Genomic DNA, 16,598 nt, shown 5'->3' with positions numbered 1-16,598 from the left:
TTGTAGAAGAGTAATTCTGGATTATATCTATATTTTAGCTTGAGGAAACAGGACAAGCATCTGGTTTTGGATTCGATTATCACATTTACTGAGACTTACTGATGGAAGTGTTACTTTATCCCTGGTAGACAAGGCAGGGTCCATTTTCTTCACAGGCTCTTGGACTGACCCATTCCCCTCTTTTCTGCCATTGCTATGAGCTAAATTCTGGCTTGATGATGAGAATTCCTAATTCTTCCTTTTCCTCTTTGGCTAGTCATCCACTTCCTTCTGGATTGATTTTGGGAGGAAAGGGAGGTGGCAATACAACTTGCTTATGGTTAACCCATACTTTGAGTCTATGTTTTTGAGTAAGGGACACTCATTTAAAAGAAAAATAATCTGTTTGTATCCCCTTTCTGGAACAGAAAGCTAGTTCTTAATTGTCCCAAATACAATAGCGGATCTGGTAATTAATTCTAGGTTTTCTGACTCCTGGAATATTGTCCTTTCCTTTTGTGCTTCCACAGTGTTGTGCCTACAACTCCGATATGGAACTTATGTCGTTTTTCCTATATGGGTACATTTATCAGTTTCCACCTCTACATTGTGAACCTTCTGAAAACATGGAGTGTAAATATCCAGAAACTCTCAAGTATCAGGTATGTCATAGATGATATATATATATATAAAATTGTGCTTCAGGTGAACAAATTAGTTTCTCATTAAACAGTTAATATACAAATTGTTTTGTGACATTGGTTGCCAACCTGCAATGTGTCAACACTCTCCCCTTCTCTATTCCAGGCTTCCTGTTTCCATTTGTCCAGTTTTCCTGTCCCTTCCTGTCTTCTGGTCTTTGCTTTTGGGCAGTGTGCCCATTTAGTCTCAGATACATGATTGAACTATGAAGGCACCTACCTCACCCTTGTTATCGTTGGCCTTATAGAACTGTCTAATCTTTGGCTGAAAGCTGAGCCTCAGGATTGACTTCTGTCCTGAGTTAAAGGGGTGTCCAGGAGCCATACTCTTGGCGTTTCTCCAGTCTCTGTCAGACCAGCAAGCCTGGTCTTTGTGTGTGTGTGTGAATTTGAATTTCATTCTCCATTTTTCTCTTGCTTTGTCTGGGACACTCTATGACAATCCCTGCCAGAGCAATTGGTAGTGGTAACTAGGCACCATCTAATTGTTCTGGTGGAGGTTGTGGTAGCTGTGGTCCATTAGTCCTTTGGACTAATCTTTCTCTTGTGTCTTTGGTTTTCTTCATTCTCCTGTGCTCCAGCCAGCATGGGACCAGTAGATGAACCTTCGATGGCTGCTCACAGGCTTTTAAGACCCCAGACACTACCCACCACAGTCGAATGTAGAATATTTTCTTCATAGGCTATGTTATGCCAATCGAGCTATATGTCCCCCAAGACCATGATTCCCAGCCCTCAGCCCAGTATGTCTATGAAGCTTCTATGACTTTCCCCTGGTCAAGTTGTGCTAACTTCCCCAGTATTGTGTACTGTCTTTCCCTTCATCGAAGTTCCCACTTATCTATTATCCAATTACTGTTTCCCCACCTCCCCCACCCCTCCCTCCCTCGTAACCTTCAAAGATTGTTTCTATGTGGAAACATTTTCATGTTTTTAAAATAGTGGTCTCCTACAGTATTTGTCCTTTTGTGATTGACTTACTTCACTCAGCATAATGCCCATGCTGTGGCACGTTTTTTACATTCATCATTGTTCTTTATCATTGTGTAGTATTCCATTGCGTGTATGCACTGTAGTTTGTTTATCCATTCATCGGTTGATGGGCAGTTAGGCTGTTTCCATCTTTTTGCTGTCATGAATAATGCTGCAAGGAACATTGGTGTGCATATGCCTATTCATATGACAACTCTTGTTTCTCTAGGCTATATTCCTAGAAGTCGGATTGCTAGATCATATATTTCTATTTCTAACTTTTTAAGGAAATGCCATATTGTTTTCCAAAATGGTTGCACTGTTTTATGTTTTCCCCAGCAGTGCATAAGGGTTCCAATCTTCCTGCAATCTCTCCAGCATTTGTTATTTTCTGTTTTTTTATTTTTTTTATTTGTGCCAGTAATGTTGGGGTGAGATGGTATCTCACTGTAGTTTCGGTTTGCATTTCTCTGATAGCTAGTGATCACAAAGCATTTCCTCATGTGTCTGTTAGCTACCTGAGTGTCTTCTTTGGCAGTGTCTGTTCATATCCTTTGCCCATTTTTAAAATGGGTTAATTGTCTTTTTGTCATAGAGATGTTGTATTTTCCTATAGATTGTATATATATACTATTCCTATAGATTGTATATATATATATAATAGTATATATATATATACACTATTGGTATTTGCAGATTGCTTTGGATAAAATTGACATTTTCATAATATTGAGTCTACCTATTCATATGCATGGTATATGTATAGGTCTCTTTTGGTTTCTTGCAGTAGTGTTCTGTAGTTTTCTTTGTATAGGTCTTTTACATCCCTGGTTAGATTTATTCCTAAGTATTTTATCTTTTTAGGGGCTATTATAAATGGTATTGCTTTCCTGGTTTCCTTTTCGTACTTCCCTCTATTGCTGTATAGGAATCCAACTGATTTTTGTATATTTATCTTGGGTCCCGCTATTCTACTGAATCTTTCTATTATTTCCAGTAGTTTTCTTGTGGAGTCTTTAGGGTTCTGTATGTATAGTATCATATCACCTGTGAATAGAGATAGTTTTACTTCTTCCTCACCAATTCGGATGCCCTTTATTTCTTTTTCTTGCCTAATTGCTCTAGCTAGGACTTCCAGCACAATGTGAAATAGGAGTGGTGATAAAGGGCATCCTTGTCTTGCTCCTTTTCTCAGGGGGAATATTTTCAGCCTCTCGTCATTGAGAATGATGTTGGCTGTTGATTTTATATAAAAAAAGAAAAAAAAAAAAACCCCAGTGCCGTTGAGTCGATTCCGACTCTCTAAGCACAGGTATTATAGACTCTCCTAATAGAGCCTGGCATGCAGTAGGCACTCCAATTTATTGAATAACTGAATACCTTTTCTCCTGTACACAGATTTTGAGAGTAAAGCAACGTGATAGATGGGAATACTCTTTTCCAACTTAAAATGGCTATGCAAACGTAAGGCATCGTGTTCATTATTTTCAGGCAGGGTTTAAAACGTCTTCATTCAAGGAGGACTTTATGCACTCCATGTTTTCTCAGTGTCGCCATGTTTACAGGATCTTAGCTGCAACATCTAAAACTCTAAGGAACAGTGAAGTTAAAAAAAAAAAAATTTTTTTCTTTCCATTAAATGCTTTTTGAACGGGGGGATATGAGGACCCAATATATTCGTGTCACACAGTTACCGTCTGATTTTGTATAGATGCCCTTCATTAGGTTGCGGAATTCCCCTTCTAGTCCTATATTATTGCGAGTTGTTTTTTCATCAGGAAGGAGTGTTGGACTTTATCAAATACCTTTTCTGCACTGCTTGGGATGATCTTGTGATTCCTTTGTTTTATTTATGTGGTCGATTATGTTGATTGATTTTTTAATGTTGACCCATCCTCGCATGCCTGGTATGAATCCCACTTGGTCGTGGTGTATTATTTTTTTGATATGATGCTGAGTTCTATTGGCTAGAATTTTATTGAGAATTTTTGCATCTATATACATGAGAGATACTGGCTTGTAATTTTATTTTTTTGTGGTGTCTTTGCCTGGTTTTGGTATCAGGGTAATGTTGTCTTCATACAATACATTCAAAAGTATCCCTTCCTTTCCTATGTTCTGAAATAGTTTGAGTAGTACTGGCATGAACTATTCTCTGAATGTTTGGTAGAATTTCCCAGGGAAATCATCTGGGCCGCGAGTTTTTTTTTTTTTTTACATTTTCAATTTCTTCTCTTATCATAAATCTGTTTTCAGATTTTGGATTTCAGTTTGTGTTAGTTTAGGTATGTAGTGTGTTTCTAGAAATTTGTCCATTTCCGCTAGGTTTTCAAATTTGTTGGAGTATAGTTTTTCATAGTACTCTGTTATGATCCTTTGTACTTCAGTTGGGTCTGTTGTAATGTTTCCCATTTCATTTTTTATTCGGGTTATTTGCGTTCTCTCCTGTTTTTCTTTCATCAATTTGGCCAATGGTTTGTTGAATTTGTTGATCCTTTCAAAGAACCAACTTTTGATTTTGTTGATTCTTTGTATTCTCTGTTTCTTTTATTTCTGCTCTGATCTTTATTATTTCCTTTCTTCCGGTGACTGTGGGCTTCTTTTGCTGTTCTCTTTCTATTTGTTCATGTTATAGGGCTAACATTTCAATTTTGTCCCTTTCTTCTTTTTTGATGTGTGAACCTGTTGCTATAAATTGACTTCTGATAACTGTCTTTGTTGTGTCCCAAAAGTTTTGGCATGATGTGTTTTCATTCTTATTGGATTCTAGAAATTCGTTGATTCCATTTTTGATTTTTTCTGTTAGTGGTTTTTAAACAAGGTGTTATTCAGTTTCTATTTGAATTTTTTTTCTTGCTCTTCCTGTTATTAATTTCTACTTTTATGGCATTATGGCCAGAGAAGATGCTTTGTATTATCTCAGTGTTTTGGATTTTGATGAGGGTTGCCTTGTGGCCCAAGATGTGATCTATTCTGGAGATCATTCCATGTGCATTGCCAAAAAGTGTATACTTTGTTGCTGTTGGGTAGAATGTTCTATATATGACTATATGATCAAGATGGCTGATTGTGGCTTTTAGATCTTCTGTATCTTTGCTGAGTTTCTTTCTGATGTTCTCTCCTTTACTGAGAGTGGTGTGTTGGAGTCCCCTAATGTTACTATGGAACTGTCAATTTCTCTTTTCAGTGCCGTTAGTTTGCTTTATGTATCTTAGTGCCTTGTTGTTGGGCGAGTAGATAATTATTATGGTTATATCATCGTGGTAGATTGTCCTTTTAATCATTATATAATGTCCTTTCTTGTCTTTTATGGTAGATTTTGCCTTAAAATCTATTGTGTCTGAGATTAGTATTGCAACTAATGCTTTTTTGGTTGTTGTTTGCTTGATATATTTTTCCCCACCCTTTGATTTTTAATATATTTATGTTTTTGTGTATAAGGTGTGTCTCTTGTAGACAGCATATTGATGAGTCATATTTTTAATCCGTTCTGTCACTCTCTGTCTCTTTATGGGTGCATTTAAGCCATTTACATTCAGCGTGATTATTGATAGGTGTCAGTTATTGCTGTCATTTTGTAGTGCTTTTTTGTTGTTGTTGTTGTTCCGTCTTTCCTTTTTTTTCCTTTGTTCCTCTTATTCTCCTGTGCTGAGTTCTTTTGTTTGTGAAATTTAGTTTTGTTCCTTTCGTTACGGTAGATTTTGCATTTATGTTTTTCTTCATTTTGATGAGTAGGTTTGTTAACTTTCTTTGTACCTTGAAATGTACCTTTACATTCCTAAGTTTGAACCAGTGTTTTATTACTTGGTATTGCCTTGGCTTACTTTCCATTTGAAAGTTCTGTACCTACACTGTATATTCCCCCTTTTATTGTTCTGACGTTGTTGTCATTTATAGATTGACATCTCTAGTTCCCTGTTTTGAATCTTTTCATTTTATTTTATCCTTGAGAGTTGATTACCTTTGTCAGTATCTGGCTGATGCTGCCCTGTGTCCTAGATTCAGGTTGTTGTCTGATGTTGGTTCTCTAACCAAAAGACTCCCTTTAATAATATTCCTGTAAGTTTGGTTTGGTTTTTACAAATTCCCTTAATTTCTGTTTATCTGGAAATGTCCTAATTTCACCAACATATTTGAAGGAGAGTTTTTGCAGGATATATTTTGCTTGATTGGCAATATTTTTTCTTTCAAGATTTTATATATATCATCCCAATGCCTTCTTGCCTGTATGGTTTCTGCCGAGTAATCAGAACTTAGTTTTATTGTTTCCCCTTTGTATTCGACTTTTCATTTTTCTTGAGCTGTGCTCATGATTCTTTCTTTGTTTTTGTTTTTGGCAAGAGTTATTATGATAAGTCTTGGTTTTTTTCCTTTTGGGGTCTATCCTATATGGGGTTCATTGAGCTGCTTGGATGGTCAGCTTTCATCTTTCATGATATTAGGGAAGTTTTCTGTCAGCAAATCTTCAATGATCCTCTCCGTGTTTTCCATTTTCTTCCCCTGTTCTGGATCTCCTATTACATGCAAATTTTTGCTCTTTATTGCACCCACGTAGTTCTTAGGTTTTCTTCATTCTTTTCTCTGATTTTTCCTCAAACAAGGTGACATCTATGGATTCGTCTTCAGTTTTTTGCTGATCATCTTCCACTGTTTCAAAATTTCTTCTAAAACCTTCTGTTGCATTTTGTATTTCTGAAATTTTGTTGTTTATATTTTGGGTTTCTAATTGCTGTTTTTTATGATTTCTAAATGTTTATTTATTTTGACATTTTGTTCTTGTGTTATTTTCCTGAATTCTTCTATTGCTTTGTCTGTGTTTTCCTTGTTTTTGTCTATGTTTTTGTTGGCTTCGTCTGTGCTTTCCATGATTTTGTCTTCATTTTCCTTGATTTCTTTCCTAATGTGTTGGAGAACCTGATTATTAGACTTTCCCATTAGGTAGTTCCAGTGCCTTTTCTCCTCCCAGAAGGTCAATTGGTGCTTTATTCTGGTTGCTTACTGGAGCCATCTTCTCTCTTTTTTTTCTTTTTCTATATGTTTTGATATTATCTGCTGTCTCTGAGACAGTCAGGTATTATTTTCTTTATTTATTGATTGTAGGTTTGTTTTTGTCATGCTTCTTTTTTGTTCGGTTTGGTTATGTTTGGGTGGGTGGGTCAGGTGTGCTTTGTTGCTTACTTGTCTGAGGGCCTGATAGTTCTCATCACCTTGTCCAAGTATGCAGGACTTGTTGCTCAGCCATGGTGCGGCAAGGCAGATCCAGCAGGGGGGAAGGGGCAGAGATGGGTTGTTTGTCTGTGGCATGAACTAGGCAGTGGGCTGGAGTGGGTCTCTAGTGATCTGTAGGGAGGCATCTGGAGCTGGCAGGGAGGGGCCTGAGGTCTGAGCTGGATCTCCTTAAAGCTGCAGTGGGCAGCAGGAGGTGTCCATACCCAGCAGGGAGGTGCCTGTGGTCTGGGCTTGGTCCCCTTAGGGCCAAACTGTCAGCTGTGGGGAGCTGGAGCTGGCAAGGAGGGTCCTGAGATCTGGGTCAAGTTCCCTCAGGATGGCAGTGGGCAGCAGGAGGTGTCTGTGGGCAGCAGGAGGTGTCTGTAGGCAGCATGGACAGGCCTGTGTTCTGGGCCTCTTCCCCTTGGGGCAGCAATGGACAGCAGGGGGTGTCTGTAGCCAGTGGGGAAGGGTCTGGGGTCCATGCCTGTTCCCCTTGGGGCCTTGGCAGGCAGCAAGGCAGTCCAGAGATGGTAAGGAGGGGCCTGAGGTCCAGGCTGGTGTCTCCTTGTGGCTGTGGCAGGTGGCAGGGGGTGTCTAGATTTGGTGGGGAGGGTACTGGTGTCTGTGCTGGGTCCCTTTGGGGCTGCAGCGGGTGGGGAATCCTAGAGTTGGTGTGGAGGGGCCTGGGCTTTGGGCTGGTTCCCCTCAGGTCCACAGCTGGTAGGGGTGAGGGGAGAGGTAAGAGGGAGGCAAAGGGTGGAGGTTGCAGGAGCGTGGTCCTGTGGTTATGAGGTGAGAAAATCTGGGCTCATCCTTGAGATGCAGCCAGCAAATGTGGTCTTACTTAGGCCTGGGTGTGTCCATGCTGTACCTCTACCTCCTTTTGGGAATTCTGTGGAGGTGCCTTCCTGAATGAGGGGTTGTTGGCTTTATTCCAAGATGGCCATGCTGAACTGGGAAACTCCACTCTATCTTTACTCCTTTGCCATTTTCTATCAGTTTCTTCTTTTCTCAGTGACTTCTAATGTAATATTTTATCCCTTTATTCAAGGTTCAGGGTTTTAGTACTCACTTTTAATTCTGATCTTATCTACAAGATTTTATTGTTTTTGTCCATGATCCCTTGCCCACTTAATAGTTTTCTTGATTATTTATTGAGACTCTCATATGTTTACTAAGTTTTTCAATTTGTCTCGATTCAGTGGCTTCTATTCAAGATGCCTGCATAGCCCTGCTCCATTGCACTGCAATGTGTGGCCATAACCACTTGACTGTCCACAATATGTTTTACCAGATTCTTGTAACATAGTCAAGCTACCAGTCCTGACTTTTTCTGTCCCACTGTTGATTATACTTTAAAAAGGACTGGGAATATGGAGACCCATGACATAATTCCTCTCATTCTTCAAAAGGATTGCAACACATCTGGAGACAGAAACTATTCAGATAAAAATATGAAAACATTTCAAGGTAAATTTGGAAAATGCCTCTTAATGAGCTATAAGAGCTCTGAGGAAGACATACTTCTGAAAATTAGGACATTGCGTTTGGAAAATTTGGTCCATAAAGATGGAAATTATGGAAGAATAAGATTTGAAAATATGGGAAGAGCTACAAAACAAAGGAATATCATCACCATCTGTTGGTTTGTCATACTGTGGTGGCTTGCATGTTGCTATAAGGCAGGAAGCTATTCCACCAGTATTTCAAATACCAGCAGGGTCACCCATGGTGAACAGGTTTCAGTAGAGTTTCCAGAATAAGACAGGCTAGGTAGAGAGGACGAGTGATCTGTTTCCAGATAGTAGCCTATGGAAAACGTATGGAGCAAAACAGAATATTGTTTGACAGAGTGCTAGAAGATGAGCCCCCTAGGCTGGAAGGCACTCAAAACACACAGAGGCCACAAAAGTGGACTTGAGCATATCACTGATCATCAAGATGGCCCAGGACTGGGCAATGTTTCATTCTGCTGTACATGGGGTCTCCATGAATCGGTGCCAACTCAATATCAGCTAACAACAACAGAGGAATTAAGCGAGAATGGAAATATCATGCAATGATTTTTATTAATTTGCTCTTCAGGTACTTAGAGAAAATCTGTGGATAGACACTGTTTAGAAAATACAAGGATATGTTTAGAAGATAAAACAGATGTCAAAGAATAAAAGCTTTGAATTAGGAATTTTAAGTTTTTAGCCAAGTTGGGCAGCTATAGAAGGTATCTATGCACAGATGGGTATGTTGAAGTGGGGAGGGAGTGGGTAAATATGCTATGATTCAGGCGGCATTAGGCACCCCCTCCCAAAAAATCAGCAATATTTACTTAATTAACTTAGCTTTAGTTTTCTTATCTGAAAAATAGATGATAATGATGTCTGTTCAAGACCTGCTCCGGTCTGTGCATTTGCTGTGAAGGGAGGATAATTACTGAACCACAGCTGAGATCATACATCATGCTGGACCCTACTCTGCTGTTTTTTCTTTTGTTTCTTCACTTTTTCTAATTTAGCTTAATGTTCAAAAAAGAAAATCTGACTTCTAGTTCTCAAACCAAATAGAATAGTAATTTTTTTAAAAAAGATACCAAATAATATATTTAGTGCGTGCAAGAATAACAACAAAAAAAAGTAAATTCTGTAATATCTTGATGAATAGAACCAGATTTGTCAGCTGGGATTTTTATGTTTTGTGAAAGAGGTTTTTCTTCATTAAGAACTGCCGTGGGGAACTTTCCTAGCATAGCAAATTGCTAAGGAGATATTTTACAGTGCACATTTCTGGACTTCTGTGACTGTGCTGCTACAAAACAGTAAAGAGACTGAGTTTTCAGCACAACACTGGTAATTCAACACATACTATGGCTATATTCATTTCAAAGGAACCACATAGCTGTTGTATCTTTCATAGCTTATTTTTCTGCATCTTGTGGAAATGATATTTCTTAAAGGACTTTTTAAAAAGAGGTGTTATTTAAATATAATAAATGACATAAATATTCAGTGTACAGCTCACTGACGTTTTATGTATGTACATATTCTTGCAACCACCACTCAGATGAAGATATAGAACATTTCCATCAAGCAAAATGTTCTCTCATACCCAAGAGGGAGTCACTCTTTTAACTGCTGGCAATATAGATTAGTCTGCTCTAAAAAAGAATATGGACTCTTTTGTGTTTGAGTTCTTTAATTCGACATGTTTTTGAGCTTCATCCATGTTTTAAGAATAAAAGTAATTCCTTTTACTTATTCTCCTATTGGTAAACTTTTAGATTATTTCGGCTTGTGGCTATTATGAACAAAGTTACTATGGTATTCTTGTAGTGTTTCTGTAGGTATTTGTTTTAGCTTCTCTTGGGTAAATGTCTAGACATGGAATTACTGTGTCGTACAGTAAGTATATGTTTAGCTTTATAAGAAAAGCCATACTTTTTCAAAGTGATCGTACTATTTACACCAACACTGGTAATGCATGAGTTTCTAGTTGCTCCACATTTTTGCTAATCCTTGAAATTGTGATTCTTTTTAACTTGTATCATCCTGGTGTATTTAGTGGTTTTAATTTCTACTTCCCTAAAATATTAACAAAAGCATTAACAGTACTTTTCCATGTGATTATTGGGTATTTGGAAATCTCCTTTTGTTAAGCGCTAGTGGAAGCCATTTGTGCATTTTCAAATTGGGTTTCTGCCTTTTTATCACCGAGATGTAGGAACAGATATATGTATTGCAAATGTCTTTGACCAGCCTGTGGTATGCTTATGCTCTTTGTGAAATATTGTTGTGTTTTGATGAAAATAAGTTAACTTTAATTAAGTTCAAGTTAATTTTAATCAACCAATTAAAATTAGCCCAATATACCATTTAAAACATTGTTAGAGCTTTTTGTTTGTGTAATAAACCTTTGTTTTTAATTGTACTTTAAGTGAAAGGTTACAGCTCAAGTTAGTTTCTCATACAAAAATTTATACACACATTGTAATGTGACCCCAGTTGCTCTCTCTACAATGTGACAAAACACTCTTCCTTTCCACCTTGGATTTCCTGTGTTCATTCAACCAGCTCCTGTCCCCCTCTGCCTTCTCATCTTACCTCCAGACAGGAGCTGCCCATTTGGTCTCATGCATCCACTTGAACCAAGAGGCACGTTCTTCGAGAATATCATTTTATGTCTTATAGTCCAGTCTAACATTCGTCTGAAGAGTTGGCTTCGGGAATGTTTCCAGTTCTGAGTCAACAGAGAATCCGGGGGTGAAGTCTTTCGGGGTTCATCCAGTCTCAGTCAGACCATCAAGTCTGGTCTTTTTACTGGAATTTGCGTTCTGCACCCCACTTTTTTCCTGCTCCATCAGGGGCTCTCTGTTGTGTTCCATGTCAGGGTGGTCATTGGTGGTAGCTGGGCACTATCTAGTTCTTCTTGTCTCAGCCTGATAGAGTCTCTGGCTCATGTGGCCTGTTCTGTCTCTTGGGTTAATATTTTCCTGTGTCTTTGGTGTTGCTTAATAAATCTTTGCCAACCTCAAGGTCTTGAAGGTAGTCTCTCTCTCTATATATATATTCAACAGAAACTTGATTGTCTTTTTTTCACATTTAAGTCCACGAGCCACTTTAATTTTTGCACATGATGTGAGACCAGGGTCAAGACGTTTTTTTATCTAAGTGGATATCCAATTGCTCCATCACTATTTATTGAAAAGAACTTTCTTTCCCCATTGGATTGCAGTGACACTTTATTGTAAATGAAGCAAGCTTATATGAATGGGTTTATTTCTGGGCTTTTTATTCTGATCCATTGTTATACTACATCTTTTTTACCATTATCCTACTGGCTTAATTATTGTACCTTTATATTAAGTTTTGAAATTTGGCAGTGTAAGTTTTTTAATTTTTTTCTTCTTTTTTCAATATAAATTTAAAATCAGCATGTCAGTTTTTCTCTTAAAAAAACCCTGCAGATTTAAATGGGTGTAACATTGAAAACATAGATAAATTTGAGGAGAATTGAACTTATACCAATATTGAGTTTTCTAATTTTTTTAATCTATAAACTTAGAACACTCCTTTCTTTCCTCCTTTCTCTCTTTCCCTCTCTCTCTTTCTCAAGTTTTCTATCTTCCTCTTTTCCTTCTCTCCCTATCTGAAATTACAAATGACAGTCACAACTTACAACAATATACCTTAAATCAGAACTCTTACCAGGTCCTGTTCAACGTAATGAATTTGCAGTAATTTTTAACTCCATTTGACGACTCCTGCCATTTTTATTTTTGGCTATTTTTGTCATATGTTTCACATCTAAATGTGTTATAAACACCACAATGATTTGTTAATGTTGTTAATTTAAACACTTACTAGCATTTCACATTTATCCTTTCTGAAATTGCTTTTTACCTCTTGCACTTCTATTCTTTTATCTGTGATCACTTGCCTCTACCCAAAGGAACTCTCTTAAGTATTTATTTTATTGTAGTCTTACTTGCAAGAAATGTTAGTTGTGGTTACTTCTTAGAAAATGAATTAACAGGCTGGACTTTCAGTTATTACTTTATATGCTTCTAAAAATAGTAGCCTTACAGATACCTTTTTGTGATTTTCTGAAAATTACAAATATAAATATACTGTAAACTATAAAAAAAGTTTGAATATATTTGATGTATCAAAATTATAATCAATATTAGTGTAGTTTCTGTTAATATGCTGTATAAGTTTTCTTCACACATTACCTACGTGACAACCTATTCATATTAATGACAAATGTTAAAAAAAAAAATGAGGAATAATAATTGAGTTAGTCTATGGAAAGGAATACCTCTTTTTCACATGGGTTTCTCATTTCTATTAGAAAAATAAAAATATGTAAAATAAGAATTAACAGTATCCCAGTATAGCACACTTTGGTGTGGTAGTTCCTTGTGTCATGTACTTTGGAAGTTAGACTGGAAACAGAGTATTATGGATTCTCCGTCACACTCTGTGTACTTAACAGTCTTCTGGAAACTTCTTCAGATTGTGTAATTATAGAACCGTCAACACCATTCTCTTGAGAATGTGCCATAACTGTACTACAGAACATTTCCTTTCATTCTTCCTTCTCTAGAATGAAGCACTTAATTCCTAGAGAAACTAAAGTTCTTTGCCAAATCCCAGTGTATTCAACAAAAGTAGAATACAAGACTGAATAAATTTCATTTTATTTTGATTTTGATAGAGGCATTTCCTGTTCATGTCCAGAAGATAGCATTTTTATTCACTAACGCTGAGAAAAACAGTAGGTTTACTTGGTATTTCATCATTTAAAAATATTTTTGAAAATTAAAAAATATAGAAATGCATTTTACCCAGAGTTTAAAATGTTAAGATTTTATTATATTTGGTTTATTACCTTTTTTCTGATAAAGAAAACATTAAAGATAAAATTGAATCCTTTTTGATTTCCTATATCCACCCCCATCCTATTCTATCCCTTAATAAAGCAACATCCATCAAGAATTTTTGTCTACTTTCAGTCACTTTTTTGAATTATACATACACAGATAGATGAATCATATATATTATTTGGCCTTTTGCACTTATAACATTTTATCAGCGTGTATTTATTGTCTGAAACTTTTTCACTCAATGTTATAGTCTTAAGACCTATCTATATTGATATACAGAGAAAGTTTGATTCCATTTTCTGCTTCCTCACTCCTTGGAAACCAATAGGCCTTTAGGAAATCTTCAAAGCTTCAGGCCTAAGCTAAGGTAGGATTGATTAATTGTTCTCTCTAATTCAATAGAATTCAGGCAGATCATTGAAATCTTGGTCATTCTTAGCTAGAATGGTCTGTTTTGAAGTCAGCTCATTTCAATGTAAATACTCATTCAACAGACAATTATTGACCCAAATGATGTGCCAGACATTCCAAGTGAGAAGATGAGTAACATGGACTATCTCCTCTCAGAAAACATAACATAATATGATATGTTACAAAACAGCATTATATTTACAGAGCCATGGGGTCCCAAGGAAGAGAGGATCACATCTTTCAAGGTGGGGAGAATTTCCAGAGTGTTTAATATGTTATCTTTGCAGTAAAATGCCATTGCTGGTTTTGAAGATGAAGGAAGGGGGCCATAAGTCAAGGAATGTGGGTGACTTCTAAAAGCTCAGAATAGCCCTCACCTGACAGCCAGCAAGAAACAGGGAACTCAGCCCTACAACTGTAAAGAACTTGAGTGATAATTGTTGGTCAGTAAAAAAGACAAGATCAAATTTAAGAAATAATTTCTATGGCCAAATATCAGATCTTGTCAACATCCAGTACAGTTTCACCCTTAGTTATTAAGCTATTATTGCTTATTCTTGAACCATAAACTTCTTTCCTTCTAGCTCCTCTTATAACACCTGTTGTTCAAGAGAATTGAGAACTTTGTTTTAGTGACTCCTCCCTTTTCTCCCAGTCTACCAGCCCCTTTTTCATATAATTATATTCCATTATTATCTGTCAACAATTACATTCACACTGTATCTTAGACTTTCTTGTAAGTGCTTTTCTCCTACCTACAATGAAAAACTTCAAATCTGAATTAGTCCAACTATCCTTAATCTTTAAACTTACTGTTGGATTGTTATGCACTGATAGAAATTGCAGTGTGTTCCACTACTGTGATGGTTAAGGTTGTATGTCAGCTTCACTGGGCCATGATTCTCTGTGGTTTGGCAGTTATGATATAGTTTGGCAGTCATATGATGTGATCACCTCCATGTTGGGACCTGCTGTGAGTAGCCGATCCGCTGAAAGGGAGTTTCCTTGGGCGTGTGGCCTGCATTGAATATAAGTGGACATCCTGGTAAGGCTTGTGCGCTTCTGCTCTCTCTGGATCCTGCAGCTGGCTCCTGTTCATCTGACCTCTGGTTCTTGGGACTTGAGCTAGCAGCTCACCTGCAGCCTTGCCTGCCGATCTTGGGATTCGTCGATCTTCACAGCCTGTGAGTAAGAGCACTGCTGTCTGTCCTCTGGAGATCTTGGGTTCGCAAACCCATGGGCCTACGTGAATTAGGAGAAGCATCTATCCTAACCCACAGACTTGGGATGTTCCAGCCTGCCTCTACAACTGCGTGAGCCATTTCCTTGATATAAATCTCTCTCTACATATATTTGTACATTTTACTGGTTTTGTTTCTCTGGAGAACCCAGCCTAAAACAACAACAAAGTCATGATCTCCAAGCCTGACCTAGTCTCTTAACATTGCTTGGAAATCATCCTGTGACATTCATCAGTTATTGTCCTATTTCCCCAAAGATACCTAAACATTTTCTCTCCTTTGGAAGCCTTCCACTCTACTGTATTTCCCCAAACTCTCACCAGAATATCTTGCCTCTGATTTTGAAGAGAAGTCTGAAATCATATAAGAAGAATTCCCTTGACTTTATGCCCCCAACTTACAAATATATTTCCATTCACATCTATGCTTACTTTCCTATTTCCCTGAAAAAGGAGGTCTTCCTCTCACTATAAGGCTATATTCTTTTGGAGCTCATCTTCTCTGAACTCCCTGAAGACATTGATCTATCAATTTTGCCAAGCATTTGATTGTATTTCTCCAATGGCCTTTCTTTTTAGTATAAAATAATCATTATTTACTTCCACTTTAAAAACAAAAAAATCTCAGTTCTTTCTCCCCTCTAACTACCATTTGTCTCCCTCACTTCATGACAAAGCTTTGTGGAAAAAAAAAAAAAAGCCTATACATTTTCACCCCACGTTTAGTTTTTTAGAATTTGTCCTCTACCTACGCTAACCCCTGAACCCCAGATCCCCAGGTCACTAATAATAGTCTAGCTTCCAAATCCAATGCATTATCTTAAGGAGTTTTCTTTTGTCTTATTAAAAAGACAAAACATTGTTGACAATTCCTTCTGTATTGAATTTCACTCTTTTTGAGTATTAAAACACTAAGTCATTCCTAATTTCCCCCTACTTTTTAAGTAGTTCCTACTTAGTCTCCTGCATGGGATTTTCTTCATTTATTTCTATATTCCAGTTCCCAAAGTTGGTATTACTCAGTTTTTCAACCCCCAAAGTTGGTGTTACCTCTTTGGCAATGTTCTTTTCTTGCTATATATTTTCTGGATAAGCTCTTTACAGAAACTCCAAGTATCACCCCGACACTAATAACTCCATGATCGATCTCTAAAGGAGATTGCTCTCCTGAATTCCAGGCACATCTATCTAATTATATATACACTTTCCACCTGGATATCTCTCAGGTGTCTCAATGTCAAGAGGCTGAATTTGAATTCATCATCTTCTCCTTCTTATTACATTTTTATCTTCTTCTGTATTTTATATGTTAAGATAGAGCATTACTATTCACCCAATTTCCCAGTTAAGAAACCTTGGAGTCACCCTAGACAGCTTTTCTTCCTACTCTAACAGATTAGCAAGTGCTGCTTATTTATCTTCTAAAATATCCCTTGTATCTATCCTCTTTTTTTTTTTTTCCAACGTTATTGTGCCATTGAGCATAGCTTTGGGAAAAAAATACCACAGTCATGTTTATTGACTCTGCTACAAATTTAGGAGTTCTAACTTTGTCAACTTGGGTCCTAATTGGAAATCCTTTTATTCATCCCTAATTACCTCCTTTTTTAAGTCTCTAGGATCTATGCAAAATATTCACTAGTTCTTGAATCTTTGCTTTCAGTTTATATCCTTATTATCTTGGAGAGGAAGATAGGCCTCAATC

This window comes from Elephas maximus, chromosome 10, assembly GCF_024166365.1.
Source record: "Elephas maximus indicus isolate mEleMax1 chromosome 10, mEleMax1 primary haplotype, whole genome shotgun sequence".
Classification (NCBI taxonomy): Eukaryota; Metazoa; Chordata; class Mammalia; order Proboscidea; family Elephantidae; genus Elephas; species Elephas maximus.
This window is presented reverse-complemented; position numbering follows the sequence as displayed.